This window comes from Pleurodeles waltl, chromosome 1_2, assembly GCF_031143425.1.
Source record: "Pleurodeles waltl isolate 20211129_DDA chromosome 1_2, aPleWal1.hap1.20221129, whole genome shotgun sequence".
Classification (NCBI taxonomy): Eukaryota; Metazoa; Chordata; class Amphibia; order Caudata; family Salamandridae; genus Pleurodeles; species Pleurodeles waltl.
The window spans coordinates 622,968,911-622,989,647 of record NC_090437.1 but is presented as its reverse complement, the minus strand read 5'-3'; the positions used below and the strand labels follow the sequence as shown (position 1 = coordinate 622,989,647).

At 46.0% G+C, this 20,737-nt stretch overlaps 1 protein-coding gene across 1 annotated transcript in view; it reads left to right on the top strand.

The window, feature by feature from the left end:
• Window positions 1–20,737, top strand: part of AFG2A (AFG2 AAA ATPase homolog A) — a 1,603,044-nt gene that overhangs the window by 821,713 nt on the left and 760,594 nt on the right. The gene's annotated exons all lie outside the window — the stretch shown is intronic.

Here is a 20,737-nt window from a genome sequence, read left to right as displayed (position 1 = left end):
CTTATTCTAAAATGAGTAATCAGTGGCTAGTTGTCTCTATCAGATGAACGAGTTACTTACCTTCGGTAACTCCTTATCTGGTAGAGACACAGAGTAGCCGCAGATTCCTTATCGCGCCACCCATCCTTCCTGCTTGCGAACTGTATCCTCTTCAGTCTCGTTTGCGGTGGTTTTGGGTGTTTTACTCTTTTCCTATGTTTCGGGAGATCGTTTTTTCTTCTGGTTGGCATATACACTATTCCACTGTTTTTCTATTCTATTGCCAGTTTCTCTATCGCTCTGCGTTGGTCTGCGGCTTCAAGTCACTGAAGAAATTGACGTCAGCGCGCCGGAGAAGGGAATATATGGACTCCGCTGATGTCATGTCCGGGAACGCTGTCGCTGTGGAGTCGCTCGACACCCTCTACCGACGCGCATAGGCACTGCTGAGGAGGAAAAAAAATCCAGAACCAGTCTGACGCCTAGAGGAGAATTCCAAGATAGGGAATCTGCGGCTAGTCTGTGTCTCTACAAGATAAGGCGTTACCGAAGGTAAGTAAGTTGTTCTTTAAGCCCACAGCATACATTGTGATCTAATTGCACTGAGAGAATCTGATTTGAAACTGCATGGGGGCAATGAATCTGAGTATGCTGTGATACGGTAAGATTGCTAATCATTATTCTCCTCCTCAAACCTCCTGGGTGGCAGGATAGGCAGCAAATTATTGGGAAATGCCCCTGCGCCCCCACCCCACACACACACAAAATCTCCCCCCGGGGTTGAGTAGTGCATATGGAAATTGCACGAATGTTGCACTTTAGTTTGCTAGTTTGGATGGGGGTGATTGCATTTTTTGTCCTCAGGTTGGGGAGTTGTGGGATTTTGGTTGTTCATTTTATGGGGACCGTGACCGGGTATTTCTTTGCCTCCATTACCACTCCCCTTGTGCGATGGGATGATACTTATCACCCTCTCCTGGACTTTGGCTGGAGGGAGGGGGCTCTTGGTTTCTCCTTCCCTTCCTCGTTGTGGCAGCCCCCTTAACCTACACCTTTGTCAGCTGGAACGTCAGGGGCCTAAATAGTATGGCAAAACGGTACAAGGTACATACATATTTAAAGAGGAGAGAAGCTCACATAGCTCTCTTACAAGAGACTCACCTCACTGCACCAGAAAGGGATCTCTTACAAAAAAGATATCAGGGACAAATATACGCCACCACATACTCTGCATTTGCAAGTGGGGTCCCGATCTGGATGCAAACTGGGGTCCCTTTCCAGAAGACAGGGGAAATAATTGACCCTAACAGGAGGTATGTCCTAATATCAGGCTGACTGGTAGGCTGGAATATGACCATCGCAGGGATATATGCCCTTAGCTTGGACCAGGGAGGGTTTTACGATGACTCATCTCAAATATTAACACCACACTTGGCACAACCTGTACTTCTAGGCGGTCACTATAATAGCATAACAGGCCCAGTCCTCGAAAGGCCCCACTTACGCCTTAGGGATTCCCCGGTAATGTGAATAGCCATATGTTCCAGACCTGGCAAAGTCGATGCGACCTGATTGACTCCTGGAGATGACTGAATACAGATACTAGGGATTATTTGTTCTTCTCTGGAATTCACGACCTCTGTGTGAAGTTGGATGCATTTCTCAGTTCCCTAGACATACACAGATCGGTGTGCCATACGGAATATCTCTGTCGCACAGTATCTGATCACAACCCGATGTTGCTCACAGTGGACTGGCATAGAGAGCGACCTCGAATCCAAGACTAGTGCCTCCGTGTGAAGGCCCTAGAGGACTCTGCATTTAAATGGTCTAGGGGGAGGCTGTCAGAGATTACTTTGCAGATCACACTCACTCAGCAGCATCCCTTCTGACAGAGTGGAATGCCTTTAAGGCAGTAATACGGAATAAAAGTATAGCTGAGGTGGTGGGAGTTCGGCGTACCCTGCTGCATTAAGTGGAGGCACAGGAACAAGCTCTCACGGAGATTGAGAGGGCCCGCAATGGAAATAGGGGACTCCAACAGCAGCTCCTAGATGCGAAAGAACACCTCGTAGTCTGCATGGAGAAGCTCAAATGTTTAGATCATCGTGAATATATGATGAGGACACAGGCAGAACGAGACAAAGCAGGAACACTATTGGCTTGACTAGCTAACCCCAATCCTTGAAACTCCCCTGATACTATAAATAGACATAGTATGGTCAAAATGAGATCAATCAGAGATTTGAGGGCTATTACCCCACCCTGTATGCCCCCTGCCCCCCAAGCACCCCCAACTCAGGCTTCCGCAGGAAACTGTGGATGAGTTTATGGGACCAGTAGCACTACCACGCCTGAGGTGTGGAGGATTCTGAGGACTTGGAGGGTGGGGGAATAATCCTGCAGGAGGACCGAGCTGCCATCCGAGCCATGGCACGGGCAAAGTGCCAGGGACTGACCATCTCATCATTTAATTTTATGCAGGGTACATCAAGTACCAAGTTCCTAAATTGATGGAATTATATTCAGCTGCAAAGGAGGTTGGTCGTCTCCTCACCACCACTGGAGAGGCTCTGGTGATTTCGCTACTGAAGCCGGGTCGACCCCCTCGGGATGTGTGTGCATATCGTCCACTTTCTATGTTGAATATGGACTATAAACTGCTAAGTCGTATTCTGGCCTCACAGTTCCTCCCCCACATGGTAACACTTATACATCCTGATCAATACGGTTTCATTCCACACAGGAATGCAGCTCTGAATACCCGTAGACTCCTTTCCCTCATGGACACCATAGGTCCAGACGAAGCCAGCACATTGGTAGTCTCTATCAATGTTAAAAAGGCCTTTACAGCCTCTGCTGGGACTACTTATACCAGGTGCTTGATAAACCGGGGCTGAGAATGGGCTTCCTCCAATGGACCAGGCTTTTATACACAGAATCACTTGCCCGGGTCTGCACTGGCAAAGTAATATCCAACTCTTACGTGGTGGGGAGGGGCACTATTCCCCTCTCTTCCACCTATTATTTGCCATTGCAGTCGAACCACTGGCCTGTAGTATTGTACAGGGGACCGAGCCCCCCGGAGAATATCTCCCGAAATAGCACTGTATGCTGATGATATGTTACTATTCCTCACCAATGGTGGGGGAGGGATTGCCTGGAGCGATTTCACTCTTGAAGGAGTTTGGCACTATTTCAGGTCTTCATATCATTCGGCAGAAATCACTCCTGTTCCCCCTAAGCATGTGGATGCAACGCCCGCAGGAACTTAATGGATTGACCTGGAAGGGACCATGTATGAAATACCTTTGCGTCAATGTATACCATACAATCAGGGATGTTGTAGTCTGTAATATTGGAGTGGCGGTCGGGGCGTTCCGTTCAGGTGTGACCTTTGGAACTGTCTCCCGTTATTTTGGAGCGGGCCGAATTGCAATAGCCAAAATGGTAGTACTCCCCTCTCTGCTATATTTTTTCAATACACTGCCGATACTAATCCCTGTGGCATTTTCAGAGAACTAGATTCACTGCTGGTGGAACTCGTATGGAGCAAGGGCCGACAAAGGGTAGCAATGAGCAAACTACGGAGGCTTACAACTGATGGGGGTCTAGCAGCCCCCGACTTCAAAATATACTATTAAGCAGCCCAGATCCAATGGCTAAATCAGTGGTTGAACGTAAGGTGAAATCCCTGAGTTGCAGGTATTGCTCCAGCTACTCCTTATCCCCGGGCGCCCCATTGCAGGGGATCCATGGAATTGCGGACAGTTCAACGTTGTTGACTCTGCTGCCTGCAATGCACTAATACCCCCAATCAGTGCTTTAAATGGGCAGGTACTGTCCAGTACTGAGTACCTGCACTTCTTTAATTTGAAGGGTAGAGTACCTGCACTTCTCAGCACTGTTACAATACATTGTAATTGATGAGTACCAGCATTTTTCAGGAGCAAACAGGTTTTCTATCTAGAGAGTACTTGCACTTCTATATTTCCATTTAAAGCACTGCCCCTGAGCCCTCACCCCGGACCTGCTGCTGCGGATCTTGGAAGTGCTTGTCACGACTGGGGCCCTAAGGGGCATTTCGGAATTGGTCGGCTTGTAACATAAGATGGGTAAAAGACCTATATAGGGATTGTGAGGTAATGTTATTCGAGGAATTCTCAGAAACATTTGAAATACCCCAGGGCCAATTCTTGCTGCACCGCATGGCGGTGCTGACGGTGCAGGCCCTTTGGGACAGAGGACTGACAGGGCCCCAATCACGTCACGGCAGCCAGACTCTTTGCACAACATAGGACAATACTCGGGCAGTCATGCTTCTATATCAAGCACAGAGGGTGAACATTAACACACTCCAGGAGGAACTGAGACTCAAATGGGAGGAAGACATGGCTCGCCCGCTTCCCGACCCGCAGTGGTCCTCAATACTAGCTAATCATACACCGTCTCCCGCAATGTTAGGGTTCAGCTCTTCAACTTTTATTTTTTACATAGAACGTACCTTACACTAGGTAAAATTATGCAAATGTTCGGAACACAGGACATGGAATGCCCCAGGGGTGGGTAGCGGGATGCGGAAATGCTCCACATGGTGTGGAGCTGCCCTGAACTACGTGGATATTGGGAGGGTGTCATTACATGTATAAGTGAGGTCACTGGAAGAACTTATCTCTAGTATCGCCTAATTAAAGATTGGGAAGGCTCCCAGGCTGGACGGGTGAACCTCTCTATTCATCAAAAAAGTATTTATTTCCTTTGCTTCGATGTTGAGGATACTCTTCAATTCCTTCACTTACGCATGTACTGTATTAGCCAGCCTTCAAGACAGAAGCAGTGGCATAACAAAACATGAGGGGGCCCCCTCTGAGCTCACTCAAGCGCTCTCAGGTCAGGGCACTGTGCGGAGGGGGCCCCCGCACCGCCTGGGCTGCTGGGCCCTTTGTTACACCACTGGACAGAAGCAGTGATCTGTTGCACCCAAATGAGTGAAGGACCCAGCATTATGCAGCTCATAAAGACCAATCTTGCTTGTCATGGTTAATTCAATTTTTTTTTACTAATATACTGTATGGTAGACTTGGGGTCCAGGGTCCATGGACTGATTGATCCAGGTCACTCAGGCTTCATAAATGGGAGACATTGTGGGGACAATAGAAAAAGAAAAGTCTAGACATAGTTAAGAATGCACACAATACATGTAAGTAGGTCGTATTACTAAAATTATACACAGAAAAACGCATTTCACTAGGTAAACTTGGAATTTATTTGGGAAACGCCTAAGATCTTTGGTTTGAGTCTTAAATTTCGAAGCTGGGTCCTGCCAGGCTGGATAACAAACACCATCAAACCCATGTTAGTGAATGAAGATCTTTCACCGTTTGCAGATACACAAAACCGAGATTTTTCCCCTCTCTGTCTAAAAAATGACAATATCAAAGGGGTGCAAACATGTATTCAAAACCAGTTTATGTGCAGACAATATCTTGCTTACCCTGACCAAACTAAGTCTACCCTGACACTACTACAAAAGATATCAGAATAAGTGAAATATCCAAATCAAATTAAATCGAGTTAAAAGGAAAAACTCAGACACTAAATTTATTGATCCCACAGCTTCATGTGACAACCCTAAAGGCTCTTTTCTCAAGCAAATGGGCCACAGATCTGATTACTTGCCTGGGAGTATGAATAACATCTACATTGGAGCAAACAGTTTCAGCAAACGGCCCCCTACTCCTTTGAGATATGTAACAGGACCTGCACACCTGGTTTGTGGGAAGCCTCTTGTACCTTGGCAGATTCACCACAATTAAAATGTAATTTAAGCCTAAATTCTTCTTCTTCTTCCTACGTCATTGCTTAAGGAGTTCCAGAGGTGTTTGACACCTTTGTGTGGGCAGAGAAGTGTCCATGTATTGTGAGACAGTTGTCGACACTAACTGACAGAGAAGAGGTTTTGATCTCTCTAGGGTTCTGTGGTATTACCAGGCACCCCATTTGGGATGTATATTCCCCATTAACCCAACACCGTCCTTTCCCATCTTCCGCTCAATAACCCGATCCTCATTGGCCCCCTCTCAGGTATTTACCACCTCCTTGCATAGTAAACATCTGTACTAAAGTCCCCATAATTGAGGAAAACCTGTGGTAAAGGACCTGGTAAAAGTGGGTTAACCATATTATTTTTTAAGTCCAGGGACCTTTAACTCATAATCTCTTTTAACTCATGGGGGGATAATGGCTGAAATCATTAATTCTGTCCCCAATAGCTGCCCACTGAGTTAACTGGGATTTTATAATGAGGGCCACAGTTGAAAGGCAGAGAAAGAAATCGAAGAAATAGTGGTGTTTCAAGAATCAAGCAATCACCAGCATGTCTATTTGAAAAGCCTTACACTTGGGGTTGTACTCTCCTTGGCTAGCTGGGGTTGTCAGTTAAGTTGTGTTCTTCCTTTCTATCACTGGTGGGAATATTAGGTAATCCTAATTTTACTCCAGCAATGGAGGTTGAACTTCTAAATATTTGGAAAATTCACAGATAAGGTGGTTAGGGAAACTGTTCAACAAAACAGGTATTAGATGCTCTAAGAAACTAAAAGCAATATTTTACATTCCCGAAAGTGAAAGGTATAAGTACTCCCAGGCCTGGCATTGGGACCTGCAACCATCCATCTGCTGACTCCAGACACCTTACAGAATTAATAAAGTGATATGTACAAAAGACGAGAATTGTCTTATTTTTTAGATACATAAAGGTCTTATCATCCCATCCGAGGCAGAAAAAAAGATAGGAGATCGACTAATCTAATGTTACTCTTGATCCGAATTGGAATAATATCCACAACTGGGCCTGCAGCAGAGCTAAAAAGACTTCATTGAAAGAGGTTATGGCTAAGGGTGTGTTGCATTGGTACTACTCACTGTCCAACTGTCATCACTGTGGTGCACACAGGCCAGAGGTGTCCTCGTAGGTGTGGGCACAAATGGATTTTGGTTCAAATTCTTTGGTATTGTTGCAAGCTCAGCTCCTTCTTCCGGGAAGTTCCAGATGCTATACCCACAATGTTCAATGAGCTGTCTCTAGATCCCTGATATATCCCTAATGGGCCTCACAAATAGATATTCCCATCGAACGTCCTTAGGAGTAGGCAGACATCATTGAGTTTGTGTGCAGCTAGGGAATTAACCCCCTCATTATGGTGGAAAGTAAGACTTACCAAGCTGGAGGCTGAAAGTACCACCTTTAAGGTGCTTCTGACATGGAGAAAATCACAATGGCCCTGAATGGGAAAGCTGATGCATTTGAAGTGGATTGGATGCTTTTATTGAGGTATCTGTTTGCAGAGTTCAGAGAACGTTCATGCTACAAGTATGTAAAGATTTGGAAATACCCCGAATCAGCACTCACAACTTCTCCAAACAAGAATCTGTATGCCCGAGAGGGACTAGTGGAAGTTATTTTGTTTGTGGTAGACAATGTGGTCTAAAGGTAATATCTTATGTAATAGTGATGGTTGCTAGGTGGGAAACTAGGTGGGAGTCAAGGAGAGGTGGTGCAAACTAAGTTAAGGCATTTCCTACTGTATTGGACCATTGATATGTGGTTATTGAAGGTCCTTACACAGTAACTCTCGGCAATCTGCTGTCATGTCTTGTTGCAAATGTTAGGTGAGTATCAACCAAAAAGATGTTATCCAGAAGGGAAGAGATGCTTAGTTGCCTTGAGGCCTCTTTATGTGAAGACCTCTTCGCTGCAGGAACATACATGATACAGTTGACAGCTGAGAAACGGAGATCCTGGTGGGAAAGATGCTACCATAGTTTGAAAGTGAAAGAAAACAGAAAAGCAGTTTTCCTGTACAATAATTTTCAAGGTACATTCACTTAAGGTGCCGCTAGACAAGGAGAGAAGGGTAATATTGTTGTCCCATAGTTGCAAGGTTGAAAAGTTGAGGTAGGTTTAAAATATTACCAAATAAAGACAAGACAAGGAAGTATTCAATTGATACTTCAGTCAGATCACTCTAATGGGAGGCAGAATTTTAATTATTCTACTGTGTACTGAAATGTCACAGTAAATTAATTCACTGTTGTACAGTTCTGGAAAACTAAACCTCGAATTTAAAGAGGACAGGGAGGGACTGAAACACACTAAGGGGACATGGTCCTGACAGACCCATGGAGTCTGATGCACCTCGAAAACAGGAAGTGCATGCTATTCGTGCTTATCACTTGTATTGAGATAGACTATTTTTTATGTCCACCTTACTCACACAGACGATACAAAAGTGCGAACAGGAGACGGGGATATCCAAACACCCTCCAATTACACAAACTGCAGAAACGGGGACCCAAGCTAAAGGGCTGGAGGACGATTACCAATAACCGAAGGAACCAGGCAAAATACTGTATATTGAGGGTGCAAATATACAGTTTCATCAGCATCAGTGAGGACACAGTATGAATGAGGAAGATCCTCAACACAGGATGCAAGAATTAACGTGCAAAGGTGAAAAGTGATGAGGATGATGCAATTGGATAAAGGGTTTGACAGAGTGAAATGATGATACATGTTTCAAGCGCTAAGGAAATTCATGGTTGGGGATGACATTATGAAACCTCTACAGGTCGTCTTGTCTATATGCCACAACCAGTGTGTGCACTGGAGGACTTGGATCCCAAAATGTTCAACTTGAGACAGATTAAGTAGGATTGAGAGCACCAAATATGAATATTTGATATTTTGCTTCATTAAATATCCCAGCGGATATTCCACGTGTATAGAGAGGTGGAGAAACTGCTAGTTGTCAAGGTAGGAAAAAGGCTGATGTATGAAAATATTAAGAATAAACAGAGACAGTATTGTTGATATACAGAGTGCCACGGAACTGGGCACACAGTGAATACATGCAAGTGCTTCACTAGGGAACAATGGGGAAGTGAAAGTTGGAGGTGAGGAACTGAGATGAAAATAAGGAAGAGACTACAGAATCAATAGTTTTCAAGATTTGGGGGGCATTGTGGGAAAGACAATTACTGAACCTTGGAAACTGAGGAGTGCATGTGAGGCGGAGATGAAGAGATATATCCAGCTTTATCAGCCCCTCAGCAGATGTAAACAGTATAAACTAGTTAATACTGCCAACTCTAGAACATGTTGATTCTTTTAGAAGGCTAGAGGCAGAAGTGTAGAGGATTATCATTAATCCATTGTATGCAGAACATGCACAAAGAACGTACCACACTAAAGTGCAGTTGGGAGCATGCACAAAAACCAATAGAAAGAAAAATAATTGAAGAGAATGCCGGTCACTTGACATGAGAACCTAGAGGGGAAAACTTGTGTTTGATCACTATAACTAGTACTGCACTAATTGGCAATGATTTACAAATACTGGCGACATGCAGTCGTTCAAAACATTATGCTTATGTTGTAGGGTGTGCAAGACCAGCAAAAGCTTCAGCAAAGTGTTGGGAAGAGGTGTAAACTTGGCCGAACGAGCACTAAAAGGGGGACACTTAAATGATGAATGACTGGGACACATAAGAAGTGAACCTGGTACAACAAGAATATATACTGGACAAGAAGAGTGAAATCACAATAGATAGGGAATTAATGTCCTCCAACTGATTGCACTTATAAGTAAATAGCTAGCAACAAATATTAACATTCTGATGGATAGCTCTATACTGCAGATTCTTCACCTTATAACACCCCAGAGGCACCGAGCTGGATCTGGAAACTTTTCTTCGGCAGTGCTCCTGCAATCCACTAGATGGTGCCGTGCAGCTCTGTACTGGCTGGCTTCCTAATGCCTCGGAAGTGGTGGATCTTAGCATATAAATGCCACTCCTGCATGCTTACATGAGTTTCCTTTCATTCTGCAACTTCTAATGCAGCTCCTTAGCTGCGCTTCCTTTTTCATTGGTATTCAACAACATCTAAATCGAATTCTAGTGTGTTAAGCAACGATGTCCCCTCCTAAAACGACAGGTCTCAAACTAGGTTGTGACTGCAGAAAAAATATTGATAACGGACCCACAGGAAATGTGTCACTGTTGTCTGGGCTTGGGCCCCAACTGAGTGAACTATGCTGCCATGCTGCAGAAGGCAATTCAGTGCCAGGAGGCAAAGCTTTTTGCAGGCAAACACAGGAAGTAGTTGCACCCGTCACACATTCTTATTGCCACTCCAAGATTGGGCACAAACTTGATTCTGCTCCTGAGGTCCTTCCCGTCAGCGGTCACTTTTGAACTCCTATCCTCCGGTAAGTCCATGTTAAAGTCCAAGTGCAAACCAAAAAAAATGCAAAGTTGGACTCAACTCATCCCTTCCACTCTGAACCTAAAGAGAAGGTGCAAGGGCATCATGATTTGAGTTGTTCACCATTGATGTCTTTGGTTGCTGTACCATTTACCAGCTGATCCAGGTGAACCTCGCATTCCCCGGGCCATCAGCAATGCCGCAGCACATTGAAGCTTTTAAATAAGTTATGCTGTCGATTTTGTTGTGCTTCTGGCTCCTTCTGGTGCTCCTTCGATCCCCAAGAAACAGATGGTACCCTGAGTCGGATTATTGACGGAAGATTCTTCCTCGATGCCTCCGACAGCTTGGGGCCCGCTTGGTTCCCTGTATTGACTCCAGTACTCGTTTCCACTCTGACACTTGCGCCAGGCCCATTCACGTTGACACCAGTTCCAAAATCCAGCGGCACTGTAGGAGGATCCATTGCTAAATTTGTTGTCGGACACCATCCGACTTCGGCTTAATCTCGACCAATGTCGCTCAGTGAGATTACAAAAGTGCAACCGGTTGTCATGACTCTGACTCAGTGTCTTTACTAGGGCAGATGCAAACCCAAGGCTTCATTATCTTTTTGGTTCTCACTCTTAGTGAGGGACGCCCCAGTATGCGGATGGAGGTAGTTTTTTTTCTCCCCTCGCTACACAGATAATATTTTTTGTATGAATTTACAAGAGGCCACTGGATCTGGCACCTCCCATACGGCAGGGTTCACCACCTGGACTACTAATGGAAGAAAGAGCCTCCTTTGCAGTAGTTGTCTGGTGGGCAGCTGAGGTCATAGATTTACAGTTGCACTCAGTCAAGACCAAAACAAACATCCCTACTGAAATTTTGCAGCCTTGTCCAGCCACGTCAGAGCCTTGTTCCCTTCTAACGGGGCCATCGCTGATTTTTTGTTTGAATCTGTTTGTTTATTATTATTTTTTGGGAGGGGGTTTTAACATTCATACAGCGTTATAACGAAACAAGGAAAAGTGATTCACTGGTATCCATAGTTTAGGGTATATCAGATGAAGTATTTGGAACAATGTTGAGGTATTAAAGCTAAGGCCAGTGTTGGATAACAGTGACTGGTTATTGTATTATTTGCATCGCTAGCACATCAGCGGTGTTAAGTCCATAAGTGTATGTGATTCTGGAGTGGCATCTTGTATGCTAGATGGTGAAAGATTTACAGTAGTTCCATTGTGCGGCAGTTCAGTTGGAGGTTGTTTAATCAGTAATGTGTGAGGAGGTGAGTATTGTAAGTTTGGTTAGGGAGAGTGTCCCAGCAAGAGGCTATCGAGTATTTACAGAGTCCCAGGTTGTCTTCCCTATGTAATGCAATGCTCTCCGCTTGCGCCCATGTGAGGAAACAGTTAATCCACGCCTTCAGGACTGGAGGGGTCAGGAGATTTCCACCTTTTATTGATGAGGCGTTTACCTGTCAAAAGGCCTAAGTCTAGGAAGCGAGTGGTAGCTTTCATCCTCTGCCAAAAAGGCCCAGCAGGCAGATTTCCTATGTGTGTAAGTTTGGGCTGTCAGTGCACTGTGATGGGGCAGATGTGACACCGTCCTAGTAGGTATGTAGATAGGAGCAAGACCATAGCATGTGCATAAAGTCCATGTCTGCTTGGCGACAGTGAGGCCAAGTGGCCTCCATACGATGAAAGTAGCGGTTGATTGTGGCAGGGGTAGGGTATGCTCTGTGAATGATATAATATTGGACAAGTTTAAAGAGGACATTACGTAGAATGTGAGCTGGGCTTTCTAATAATGCTGCGCACTCCTGTCTGTAAATGGACGGGTCCGGTCTGCCGCCCAGTGCTGGCGAAGTGTCGCAAGAAAGGGAGTAGTATGCATGCGTAAGGAGTCAGCGAACCAGTGTACTAGATGTCGGCCTGTGCCCATTACGTGTAGATACTGGAGTGTAAGATGTGTTGTGGGTTCCTGTGATATGTCTCCCCATTTGTCCCGGAGTGAAGAGAGGATAGAGTTGTATAACGGAAATTACCTGGAGGGTTAGCATCAGTGTATCAAAAGTGGCTAGAGTACCCTCATGGTATAAATCGCCTAGTGTGTGGAAACCAACAGCATGCCAAGTGGTTAGTTCCAGTATCTGGGTGTAAGAGTTTCCTCTGGGTGTGCCTAGAAGTGCAAGTGCAGGTGCGTAAGGGACCTGAGAGCATGTAAGTTGGAGACACCTGGGATAACAGTGGTAGGTTACATTTAGCAGCAGGGGTTCAGGAGTGTGTGCTCATGTACATGGATCGATTAAATGTGTAATGGTGGATAAAGTTCAAGCTGGGAGGGTCACGGCTGTGTCTGTCAACAGCTGACCAGCTAGCCATTTTGCTTTCCATTGAATCTGAGAGGCTAGATAACATTGTTATAGGTGAGGGACTGCAAGGCCACCCTGGTTTTAAGGAGTGCAATTTCTCCAACACACTTCTACAGCAGGAATTATGTCAGATGAATTCCGCTGGGATATAGAGAGGTAAGTTAGTGAAATAATGAAGTAAACAAGGTAATACCACCATTTTTATGAGTGCCACTCCTTCAGCCAATGTTATCGGTAGGGTGCGCCAAAATGTCATTTGAGATTGTAAAAGTGTGACTGTCCTTGTAATATTGCAGTCAAATAGGTTAGCAGGGGAGTGGTAAATAAGCAATCCCAGGTAACGAAGTTTGTGTGGCTGCCATGTAATTTGTACCCCATTAAGGCTGTGTTGTGGGTCAGGGGAGTCAAGTGTAAAGGGAAATAAGCAAGATTTTGCCCTTAGGCCCAAAAAGGATGCAAATAGTTCCAATGTCAGAACTATTGTGTCAGGGCTGGGCTGTGTGTTGCTGAGGCACAACAGTAAGTCATTGGTTTATAGTGAGGTAATATGTGTTCCATCTCCTGGCTGTATGCCCCAGTGGTCTCCCTATTGTCCAAGCGTGATGACTAATTATTCGATCGTCAATGAGAAAAGGAGAGGGGACAGCCCTGTCAGGTGCCTCTATAAATTTGAATGGGTTTGGATATGAAGGGACCCTTCCTCACCCTCATTATTGGTATTGGGAGAGTGTATAGTAGTCACAATAATTTGAAGAACCGGGCCCCTATACCATAGGGTGGTAAAGTGTTGAATAAGAAGTGCCATTCCAGGGAATTGAAGGCCTTCTCAAGATCTAAAACCATGCATCCAGTGTTAGGTCCGATCGGATGGGAGTAGGTTTTGGCCCTAAAAAAAGTCTCAGATTCAGTGAGGTGCATCTAGCCGGGATGAACCCATCTTGATCAGGGTGTACCAAGGAGGGGACCAAGGGAGGTAGGCAGTCAGTGAGGATTTTGGCTAGGATTTTGTAGTCTGTGTTGAGAAGTGCGAGCGGTCTGTAGGATCCTAACAAAGAAGGGGTCTCTGCCCAGTTTGGGGAGGGACACCAGTAGGGCCTTGTGTTGAGTGATAGGAAGGCCGTTGGTTGAGAGGGCTTCTTCGTATAATATCAACAGATGGGGGGACAAGGAGAGGCGCATAGGTTTTATAAAATTCAGTGGGTAGACCGTCCAGGCCCGCGGACCAACTAGTGACGAGCGACTGTGTTGTTTCTTGAATTTCAAATAAGGTAACTGGTTTGTCAAGTTCGGACTTCTGATCCAGTGTAATGAGGGCTAGTGATAGTGAGAAGAAAAGGTCAAAATCAGTGGTATTTTCTCAAGTGGCCGTTTGATATAGCTGTGTGAAATGGGTGGCCATTTCCTGATGTATGTCCTGCTGTGGGTACAGAGGCATACCATTGGTAGAATGTATTATCGATATTGGGTGTCAAGGTGGTGTTGGCGAATAAGCCAAGCTACGAGTGCTGCATGAGTATGAGCTGAATGAGTAGTATAGTTAAGACATCATAATCTTTCCAGTAAAGCATTGTGTTCTTGTCAGGTATCTAAGAGGCGGTAGAGGGCGATATGGTTTTTTTTAGGATTTAATGTTCATGATGCAGGAGTGTGCACTCAATTTTGAAGATATCTCTGTGAAGCTTCTAGGGCACGGTCCATTGGGATCCCTGTGCAGTTCCCTCGTAGCATAGTGCTGAAACTTTTCAGACACTCACAGATCTGGGTGAAGTCCATTATTATTTTGCTCACCATTCCACCCTAGTTAGGACTCAGGCTTATTCAAAGCAGTCGACCCTCTCCCTATGGGAACTGTCCAGCCCGAACTGCGAGGCCAGATCATCCCTGGACAGGAAACAAGCGTCCTGGGACCGGTTTCGGGGTATCACCCCTCATCAGCCAGGCTAGCCTGAATCCAGTGGCACTGTAAGCAAGGGACCCAAGTCTGGGCATAGCCTGGCCACTTAGGGTGACTTTAGCAACACAAAAGGATGATGAACAGAATGCTGGCTGGGTCCAAATTGGGGTGGCATGGTGAGCAAAAGAACAGTGGATTCAACCCAGATCTGTGACTGAGGGTGAGTGTTTGAAACGTTTCAGCAATCCCTCCATCATCCTTTTGTGTTGCTAAAGTCACCGTAAGTGGCCAGGGAATGCGCAGACATGGGTCCCTTGCTCACTCTGCCACTGGGTGCTTGGGGAAGCAACTCGCGCACCCATTGTTCAACATATGTCACTGCATCTCCTCTAGTCCCTCTGCTAGACCAAACACCCTGACTTTGTTTCTTCTAAATCGACCTATAGGGTCTTCAGTGCGGCGTTCCAGCTTATATACACGTGTCATGAGAGTCTGCATTGTGATGTCCAATTCCTGAGGTTTGGATGAATTTCAGTGAGAATCTGTTCTGCATCATGGACTTTGTCTGCCAGTTTGAGGTGATCCGCATTTAGCAAAGCAAGGTCTGCCATTACCTTGTCTATCTTGTTCTCCAATGATGTATGTGTACTGACCAAAGAAGTACCAAGTTTTCTATTGCCTCAAGAACAGAATCTAGTTTGTCGCCAATGGAAGCAGTTGGGTCAGTATGTTCTGACACGTCAGAGGCATGTATTTGTCTGTCAGGGTTCGTCGAGGAGCGGGAAGATGTACCTTGTGTTGATGTGCGTAATCGCTGAATTTAGTTCAGTTTTGCTTTTGTGGCATGAGAAGTAATTATAGTACCTGTAGAAGGGTATGCTTGCCAGTGTCTTCAGATTTTAGCTTTATGGCAGCACGAGCAGCCCTGTTGGTCCAGGAACAAATGCCTGTTGTGAGAAAAGACAGGTTATGTAGATATAGGCAGCACTGGATAAGAGTGGACAAGGTGATGGGGGTCCTGTGGCAGAGATGGATCAGGCACTAGAGGAACCTATTTAATCCAGGTGCAATTCCAGAATGCTCCTAGGGGGCTGTACTATGTAATGTGGGAGTAGAGGGAGTGGGACCAGTAATGCAGTTCCGTGATGGACAGCGAGAATGTATACAGTGATCTCAAAGTAGCCAGATTTGTTCAGTGCAGGGTATGCCCTCTTATTGGCTTTGCCACTTCATCTAGAAGACAAATGCTAATGCATAATGTCTGTAATACTATTTATCTTTTGTATGTAGTAAGTAATGTTGATTGCTGCAGTGATAAATACTGTGCCTCCTTGTGGTGTGGTCGACAGCAGGTTAAGAATATGTACTATGCTGAATCGACGGGGCTTTCCGGGGGTAGATATCAGCCATTGCATAATGGAGGCCCTGTTTTTGTTGCCAATATTTCTTAGTGTCCAGGTACTGTAGCAGTTTGTCTTGGCTCTGCTAACACATGAGTTAGGCTACGGAGGGGGGACCTGGCTTGCCCGGTACAGTGTTCACAGCCTCTTCACAATGGCCATCCCCTTTACCAGGGGTGTTTCACTTATCAGGGTGACGTGTGATGAGAGCCATCGGGGTGCCCTGTCACTGTATACGGTTCTGCCAATCGCTCTGGTGCAGCACTAGCCGCGGCAGGCACCCGTCCTGGAGGGGGGCTCCCGTCGCGATGGCTGGAAGCCCACACAGTACCCTGACGCGCAGGTGTTACTCTTTCCTCAGGCCACTTAGGCCCCACCAGATTTTCACGCTGCCCATCCTCCACAGCGGCCCACTCCAAGCGGAAGCATTGTGGGTCACACATCGGAGTGGACGGAACAGTTTGGCTCCTGGGCGGAGCCCCAGTAGCACTGCATAGCTCACCGAGTAGCCGCAGGCACAGCATTGTCGCAGGCGGAGGGAGGTTCCAATGACTCCACAGCAGCACTCAAGTTGCGTTGATGTAGGCCGCATTAAGACCTTTGGGGCCCAGGCATATGTGTGTGTCCCACCTCTCTGCTGCAACATTCAGTTGTGTAGAAGGTGGGGTGATCGCTGACGACGGATCAAATGAGTCATCAGACGACTCGGATGGCAATTGCAATGAGCTCACGGTGGGGAAATTTGCAGATTTATGGGGATAGACAGCAGAACTAACTCAGGAAGTGTCTGCCATATTGGCCAGCCAGGCCTCATCCCTTCAGTGAGGCCCTCACTGATACCTTGACGACTAATTGGTCAAAATAAGTTGCTGCCCATCGGTGAGTAAGTCGGTGGCCAGATGTCACTGTCCGAATCCTTGAGATTCAGATTTTTTTTTTGTTCTTCTAAATATCCTACTCCAGAAAACCTTGTGGTTCAGGTTTCAACCAGTAAAGTGAATTCTAATTCATTCTTGTGATTCCCCTGGATAGGAAACCCAAGAGGATTCAGACTTTTGGCAAGTATGTTTTCTCCTTTGCTAATCTAGCCAGTGCAGTTGGTGACTGCCCATTTTGTTGTTGCCTGGCAACCCTGTGGGCCACGGCCAGCAAGATCTTGCTGGCAGTTCTGGAAAAGTTTAAGAAATCTCTGTCTCAGGCAATACATGTCATGGCTAGACGTGGTTTAATATGTTATCTGCACTGGCCTAGATAAAACTGATCACCTGCAGGGGGCAATTGGCACTAGTGTTGTGCTTCACCAACATGCGTGAATGAGCTGCACAGGATTTTCTGTCGATGTACAAAGCGCCTTTCCTGGATATGGCTTTTGATGCCTCATTCCTTTTTAGTGAAAAGTCAGATTCTGAGCTGGAACATTTTAAGGAAAGTATAGCCAAGGTGCACTCACTGAGTCTGTTGACACCTGCCGAGCAGTTTCCACACCAATTAAAAAAAATTCACAGGCTTTTCTGGACGTTTGGCATATAGGTAAAGCCAGTCTCGTCAGCCAGTACAGCAGTCATCCCATTTCTTTCAAGGCTGTGAATGTGGGTCTGGCAGGCTACACGCATCAGTCCTCCCATTACCCTTCCCCAGCTGCAACAGCTACCAAACTGTTTCGTTCCCATCCAGAGGGGGTTAGAAACCAGCAGTTCTTCCCAGGATGACAATCGATCACTTCTGATTGATGAATCTTACAAATTGGTCAGCACGGCTATTTCCTACATTTTGTTTTTGCCACGTCAAACATTCTCTACACATTAGAGAGAATTTTAGAAGAGTACCCGTGCATTCTTAAGCAAGAGGTGCGAGTGTTATCCAAGGGTTTTAATGAGAGTGTGCCAAAATCGGAAAGAGAAGGCTGTTACTCTTGATATTTCCTTGTGCCGAAATACAGGGGGTGTGGGGTGCCTCCAGGACTTTTAACCCCTGAATGCCTTTCGATGGAAGGACAAATTCAAAATGCTTCTGCTGCCTCAGGTCCTCTCCACCATGAACTAAAGCGACTGGATAAGAACCTTGGACCAACATGATGCATATTTTCATTTACCTGTCCTGCAGTCCCACAGATGTTACCTGGGGTTCAAATTCAGTCAGAAGCATTTTCAGTTTGCTGTACTCCCTTTCGCCCCTGACTTTAGGTGTTCAGGAAAGTGATGATGATGGCAGTGGTCGCTGCTTACGTTTGGAGGCCAGGGATACCAGTCTTCCCCAACCTCAACAGCTGTCCGTTGATGGTGGGCTCACCACAGCCAGCCGAAGAACACCTCCAGAGGATAGCAGACGTCCTGACATCACTGGGGTTCACTATCAATGACTCAAACTCGCACCTGACGCCCTGGCAGAGGCTTCCATTCATTGGAGCTCTCTTGGACATGATTGCATTTCCTGTCCTTCCCTCTGCTGCAACAATTCGAGGAGATTCAGACTATGGTCCTTGGTGTTTCAGCCTTGGTTCTGCAAGATGGTAAGTGCAGCTCTGACACTTTTGGTTTCCTGCATCCTCCTTGTCAGCTACGCCATGTGGCATATGCAAGTTCTGCAATGGAGTCTGAAATAATTAGTATGTCATCAAGATTTTGGAGGAGATTGCTAACGATCTGCGGTGGTGGTTGCTCAAACAACATTGGGCAGGCGGTGGGCCCTTCTCCTGTTGGAGTTGTAGGCCTTTTCTCAGGCTCTAAAGGCATCCCTACTCTCTAAAAAGATCTTCACACAAAATACACAAAAAGAGCTATAGGAAGGAGAGAACCCCTCTTCTTCCTCAAAGAAACTGCCCTGTTTTTTAGACTGCTTAGAGTGTTAACACTGTTTACTGATGTTGTTTTTTTCAGGTCATTGCAAGAGGTACTGATTTTGGAAAAGAAGAGACCGGAGTTCCTGCCTCCATCAGCTAACCCTGCACATTAGAATGAGCACAATCCTTTAGGCTTGGTGAATCGCTCTGACCCTGATGCCTCCTAGTGCTGCGTCCCACAGCCTCTGGCCCCAGCATTTAAGATGATGTCAAAGCCTGCTAAGGCACTGTTCCTCATTTAATTGGAGGATCCTTTGGTGATACAGGTACTGCCCTCATAGCCAATTAAGTTCTAGCCAACTAAGTTAGAGGAGATTATCCATGCAGCTTGCAGTTGGAATTGTTTGGCTTCAAACCTGATGGCCTCGCTGTACCTGATATGAATCATGACCGCACAGAAGACTATGATTCACAGGTTGGATAACATCCTTCCCCAATATAACACTACTGCTTGCATTTGGACTTTCAAAATGCCTGTGGCCTGGACACGTCACTAGAGAGGAGCATATTTTACTGCTTTTGGCCTTTCTTCAGAGGGAGTCTCTTCATTCAGTACCAAAAAATGCTGAAGCTTAAAATTGCCCACACCCTCTCCAGGGGTGACCCCTAATATTTTGATGGAGAAAGTTATAACCCTGCTCCAAATTGGCATGACCTTGCTTCTATTTAACGGAAGCTCTTTTGAAACCTATCACAACTTTATAAGAGAAACTCTTTTAAGTCCCAGCAGTCCACAGACCAGATGCATTGTCGGCTCCAGGTGACCCACACTTTCTGTTCTCTCATCTGTCATATACCTTTCCCACTGCAATTGCTGAAAACGAATGGAAAACACTTGAATCTGTGGTCCATAATGACTTTACTTTTGGCAGTTTTGCTCACTATACAGTGAACACTACCTCTCTCTTGGGCTTATATACCCACACCATGGGGTATTGAAAAAGCTCACAGTAATCATCCTGCCACATCACACAAGAAAGCCATATACAGAATTTAGTCAGAGACTGCTCTGAATTGCAGCCTGGACTCTGTGGACTCCATAGTTTTATCTCTGGACATGGCCATCAAGCAGTGCTGCTATGTTTGGATGCATTCTGTTGGTTCTCAGGAGATGTATAGGCATAGACATGCCTTTCAGTTATGAGCAACTGGTCAGAGAGAAGATTGACTTCTCCAGAAGGACAGTAAAGCTGGGGCTCGTTTGCTGGGCCAAGCCTCCCAGCAAAATCGTTCTCAGTTCAGGACATTTTGAGGCTGTTCCTGGGTGGTGCAGCCCCACAGCAGTTAACCTTCTCTGCCAATCCAGACACCCCAGTACATGTGATACCCTTTTGAGCAGGGTTGGTTCTAGGGGATGCTATCACCCACAGCAGCTAATTTACTCTCCGACATAATCTACCTGCTGTGCTGCCTCAACATCCATGACCCCCTTCCTTTACATTTTTGTATTCTGGTTATGGGGAGGGTCTCCCACTTTTCCACCAATTAGGAGACAATAACGACAGGTTGCTCGGTCATCTAGCTAATCCACAAGGATTATGCCGTGCCCTTCTTGTCTCTCTGCCCACACCTCAGTTTTGAATGCAGAATACCTTCATAAGGGTGGTATTGGATTCAACCCACTTGAAAGCTTTTCCTTTCTTCAGAGGGTCAGAGACACAATTCCTGGTTCTGCAGATGTTGTCCCTGCTTGGCATCATGGCTTTGTGGATCCTTTTGGTGTCACATGCCAGATGGCAGTCCTCTAGTCATGCCTATGACGAGAGTGGCAGTATCATGTAGAGAATCTCTTGAATCAAGTTCAGGTCTCTTAATCAGTTCATCCAGATCTGCACTGAGGGATGGAACCCTCCAACCTTGGGGTAAGTCACTTCTGCATCACTCCACAGACTCAGGATATCGTACTCAAGGACGCCACCTCACTCGACTGGAGTGCCCATCCTGCCCAAGGCCTATGGTCCATGCTGAATCAGCATTTGTACTGGAGCCGAGAGCA